Consider the following 6,000-nt stretch of genomic DNA (forward strand, 5'->3'; position numbering starts at 1 on the left):
TTCTACCAATGTATTTTGTATTTTTATCATATTAATTTAATTATACTTTTCTTTAACTTATTAATGTTTCCAAATTATTGTTATTAATGCATTAAATAGTAGTCATTTAATATCGGTTGTTACAAAATAGTTTATGATGGAACTAAACAAGTAAAACTAAACAAATTCTCACTGTACTCGAAGCTATAAACTTGTTTACTTGTTTGTTTGTTGTTTTTGTTTTGCTTTATTGACGATGTACAGTTAAAATATGATATGAAAATTCTGTTCACTGGAAAAAGACAGAGTTTATAAAATATGCACCCTTAAAGAGACCACCACTCACAGGTCAGCCACATAGTCCACCCTCCACACCTTTCTGTCTGATTAATGAAATTCACCCAGCTTTTAAATAATATCTCCTTACTGAGATCTAACTGGGTATGATGGTTGTTATTTTTTTAAAAACTGGAGATCCTCTTTTTCATTGAGGAAAAGCTGAACATTAACAAGCAATTTGTACTGAAAAATATTATCTGATTAATAATTCACTCTTTTATTGATATCTAATACAATGGTTAAAAATTTAGACAGTCAGTTATAATGAAACTTATCAAAGAATCCTCATACCCTTTTGAATATAGGACTATTACATTTCTTTAAGCCTGCCACCTAGTGGGAGTTAGCTGTAAATTAAATATTATGGGGCAAAAATTACCACCTCTTTTATAATTCTCTCAGTTCAGTAAAATTTTTAGAAAGTATTATATATCTTCATTAAAAAAAAATAACTTGAATAAAGCATACACTGACCATAACCCTAAAGTTTATTATGGTAAGGATGTGACTAACAGCTGAGTAGCTGGTTTAAACTTGAGTAATTAAACGTAAAGCCCAAAATTATTTTATAATTTACACTTTAACTGCAATAAAGACACTCAGAGTAGAATGGTGTTTATAGTTTACCTGACGTTTTAGATTCATGTTGATCCACAAGGGAATATGAAAGATTGTAGTGATTTAAATAAAGTTTATGTAATGTAATAACAACATTTGTCCATCATTTGATTCTCAACTATCTCTCCTTCACAACGATCCTTTTAAATTAAGGTTATGTCAAATTACGGCAAATAAAAGAAAAGAAAAGAGAAGACAATAAAAGAAAAAAAAATAAATTGATATATTGTGTGGTGTTATATCCATTTTATTTCACTTGGGGGCGGTGTAGGTCAAAATTTTGAACTGTGGTGGGAACTAACCGCTTATACTCAATGAATATTGTATAAAAATGGCTGGCAATGCAACAACAAGCTAAAAAGCAGTTTTGATTCTGCTTTGACAAATTTCTTATTTTATGCAACTTTTAAATCACTGGACAACTCATGTCTACATTGATATAGGTTACTAATTGTCCATAATAATCCTACAAAACTGCAAACCAAAAAGATTTACATTTCAAACAAATCAAACCTAATTAAATAAGTTTTGTCATCAGTCCTAGTATCTATCCCATTGCATTTTTATATTGTTTAGATTTTCTGGAGTTAGATTCATGTCTTTCAAACAATGTTTGTTGTGAAGGAAACATTCAGGTAAGTCTTTACTGGGTGTTTTTTAAATGTGTAAGAGGAAACCAGGGTGTTAGGCGAACGTGGAATGAATAAGAAAACCTGATGAATCTTCTATGCAATGTTTTTCATTGTGATTTTCCAGGAAGGAGCAGAGACTAAAACCCTCAAGTCAATACGTTTTACTTGCAAAAACACAGCAGCGAAATGGACTCTGGAATAATATAGCCATGCCCTGATTGGACAGACACAATTTCAGTATTTTTTTGGGGGATAGATTTTCTTCAGAAACTGGTGAATATTTCTTATAAACAATGTCTTTCCTTAAAAAACAAAAGCAGACCATGTTTTTTTTGTTCATTTTTGTTCATAAATGTGTCTAAAATTAAGTGAAACATAAGATAAAGTAACACAAGCAGCACATGTCATACATGTTTGACTCTATGTGGAACATAGAACACATTTCAAGACTAAAATCAAAAGTTTCTGTATCGGAAAATGCTTTCAAGTGAGTTCATAACAGCTTAAACTTCTCACTTATTATCACAAACAGTTACAAACTTCAATATTTAATTGAGATTTTATGTGAACCAACAATTTATTAATGTCAACATAGACTGGTTCATTCAAATGCTTGGATTTTATTTGGTATCAGTTTTTACTCGTGTTTGTCCTACGTACGCTATATCAGCTAGAATTGGTGCAACATTATATGAATAAATTACATCAAATTAACAGATTTTCTTCCAGAATTTCCCTGTCTTCAGCTCCATTAATCTTTCTATCAAAGCTAAATTCAATCTAAAAAACTCACAGAGAGAGAAAAATGCAATTAGAAGAGTTTATTGATACAATAGTTTGAACTTTGGCGCTCAGGCCTCGGCAGGAAACATAAACGCTGATTTATACTTTAATGCAGATAAACTGATGTATGAGAATAAGGATATTCCCCCAGGGCCTGAAACTGGTGGTGGAGTTTAGATAGATGAAGTTTGGTTAATCCATAGAGGCTGGTATACAGGGTGATGCTTGAGTTAGATGTCACTGAATGAACAAAGTTTGCATAAACTGTCCATGAACTGTCCATGAAGAGCAAGCATAGAGCGACTGTGGAGAGAAAAAACTCCCCTTTGGGAAGAAATCTCTGGCAGAACCAGGCTCAACGTGGCGGTCTTCTGCCGGACCGCTTAAAGTGACAGGGAACTCCATGAAAGTCTGGAGGGAGTACACACTGGAGGTGAGGTTGAAGGAGCATCGAGGAGGAGTCGGATGAGCTTACTACAATGGTGGAGAAGGGGATGGAGGTGGGTTGTCTGAATCAAAGTCCGACATAGGAGCCATGGATCTTGCGCTTGTTGAAGAGATGGCCTAGAGATGATTTGGAGTGGCTTTAAGTAGAGTGCTGGAAGATGATTGGGCATCGAGGAAAGTGGCTTGAAGCGGGTTGGCTGCGTCGGAGGCAGATCAGCCTCAGATTGAATGGAAGTAATCAGAGTTTCTTCAGTTGAATTTCCGCCTTAGCTTCATTAGCCATCCTGTAGCAGCATCATACTTTGAGGATACTAAATAAATGCATGCTCACGGCATGATGCTGCCAGTCCCGTGGGGATAGTGTGATCAGGGCAATGTGCAACTTTAGTTCTTCATCACACATTCTGTAGTTTCTTGAATGTAGGTCAAAAAGATAATGAGTCCTATTTCATTAGAGCACCTCTGCATGGATTGGAACAAACAGCCTAGTGATGTTTTTTTATTGCTTCCCCTTTGCCCCTCTTCCATCAATAACAGTTTTCCAAAGTGCATGGTTAGAAGCTGTTTTTTTTGTTTCCCAACAGAGTATCAGCTGTTCATCTTTAAGCTGCTTCACAGTTACCATGAGCTTCTTGGATGTTTCTGTGAATATCGCCTAGACTTTATCTTAGCATAGTTGAGCAGGCATATTTTGGTAGGTTTCCTGTGATGTTATACCCTTTCTGCTGTCAGATTATGGATTAAGGAGCTTTCTGTAAAATCTTTACAACCCAGTGTTTTAAGTAAACTGGAATGGTACAGTTATGTAGAAATATTTAGTGAAATAAATTCCAGGAATAGCTGCTACCTGCCATTTTGTGCCACTGGCTTCAGTGCACAGTTAGCAATTCATTTAGCGCGGTCAGACAGATGTGCAGTGTTTACATTTCACAGCTGCTTGCGTGTCTTAGCATGTCTCTGCTCATACTCTTTCCCAGTGGAGTGCTCATCCTTCTTATTGCTCTCTTTATCTTATCTCTGCACTTGGCTGACTCTGCCCTTGCAACATAAAAACTACATGTGGCCAAAAAATCTAATTCAATTCAGTTTCTTTAAATCGCGCCAATTCACAACACATGTCAAGGCACTTTATTGAGACAATACAACCAGATCATAGAGTCAGACTGGTTCAGTGTTTTCTATCTAAGGAAAACCAGCTGATGCATTGACTCATTGTAAAGAAATCCCTCACACTAAACATGCTTGTAGAGACAGTGGAGAGGAAAACTCCCTTTTAACAGGAAGAAACCTCCAGCGGAACCAGACTTGGTGTGAGTGGCCATCTGCTGAGGCTGACTGGGGTTCAAGGAAACAGAAGCAGCTAAACAGAAAGAAGCAAAGATACATAAGGCATCTGTCAACCAGCTTCAAATGCTGCCCTGTCCAGGAAAACACATAGCCAGGGAGACGAGCTCTGAGCCAGCTCCCACATCAGAGGAGGAAGAGAGCATACTGTAAGGCACAGTCAGAGAAACAGACAACACTGAAAAACAGAACAAGCTGCAACAGCTATAAGCAAAGGTGTTGATAGCAGAAGCAGAGCTGATATTTCTCTCCAGGATGGAGTCCCAGCCAAACAGGAACAGACCTGATGAAGCTACTATGAGAAAAAGCAGAGAGAGCATAAAGTTGAACTACCGTAACAAATACTGCAGAGTGGGAGCATGGAGATAGAATGAAGCAGAATGATGAAATAGGGGTCCCTATGTCCTCCAGCAGTCTAAGCCTAAAGCAGCATATCTACAGAGATAGCTCAGCTGAGCTGAGCCACTCTAACTATAAGCGTTATCAAAAAGCTAAGTTCTAAGCCTACCCTTAAAAGTATACAGTGTCTGCTTCACGGACTAAAACTGGTAGTTGGTTCCACAGGAGAGGAGCCTGATAACTAAAAGATCTGCCTCCCAAACTACTTTTTAAAATTCTAGGAACCACTAATAAACCTGCAGATTGAGAGTGAAGTGCTCTGTTAGGAACATGAGGGAAAATAAGAACTCTGATATCAGACAGAGTTTGGCCATTTAAGGCTTTATATGTGAGATGATTTGAAATTCTATTCTGCATTTAACAGGAAGACAATTAAGAGAAGCCAGGATAGGAGAGATATGATCTCTCTTTTTGATTTTCATCAGAACTCTGGCTGCTGCATTTTGGATCAGCTGAAGACTTTTAACTACAGTTTGTGGACTTACTGATAGTAAAGAATGACAATAGTCCAGCCTTGAAGTAATAAATGCATGGACTAGTTCCTCAACATCACCCCTGGACAGGATATTTCTAATTTTGGCATTATTTCGGAGATGAAAGAAGGAAATCCTAGAAACCTCTTTGACATGGGATTTAAATGACAAAAAAAAATACATAACACCAAGACTTTTTTACTTTATTATCTGAGATCAATGTAACCCCACCCCAAAGACTCTGGTCCAAAAACTATAACTTCTGTTTTGTCTGCATTCAGGAGCAGAAGTTAAAAATCATCCAGGTTTTTATGTCTTCAAGACATGCCTGTAGTCTATATAATGGGTTAGCTTCATCCGGATTTATAGACGGACCTAGCTGGGTATCATCAGCATAACAGTGAAAATGAATCCCATGCTGTCTTATAATTTTACTGACTGGGAGCTGTATATAGTAAAGAGAACTGGTCCTAGCAATGATCCCTGTGGTACTCCACTCAAATCCTTGGGGCATGAGCAAGATTTGTCATTAAAATGAACAAACTGAAATCAGTCAGATAAATAAGATTCAAACCAGCCTAGTCCTGTTCCTTTAAGTCTTTCTAAAATAATATTAAGATCAACTGCATAATAACGCAGCACTGAGATCTAACAGAACAAGTACAGATAAAAGTCCATTATCTGAGGCCATGAGAATATCATTTGTGACTTTCACCCAAGCTTTTTTAGTGCCATGATGAGCTTTAAAGCCAGACTGAAATTCATCAAAAAGTTCATTTTGGTGTAAGTGGTCACACATTTGTTTGACAACTACTTTCCTGAGAAGTTTAGATAAGAAAAGAAGATTGGATATAGGTCTATAATTGACCACAACAACTCAGTCAAGAGACGGTGTCTCAAATAAAAGTTTAACTAGCAACTTTGAAAGCCTTCGGCACATATCCCTGTAACAAGGATAGATTAATCAAATCTAGAAAGGAGATGGA

This window comes from Cyprinodon tularosa, unplaced genomic scaffold, assembly GCF_016077235.1.
Source record: "Cyprinodon tularosa strain WSP-4 unplaced genomic scaffold, ASM1607723v1 ctg75, whole genome shotgun sequence".
NCBI lineage: Eukaryota > Metazoa > Chordata > Actinopteri > Cyprinodontiformes > Cyprinodontidae > Cyprinodon > Cyprinodon tularosa.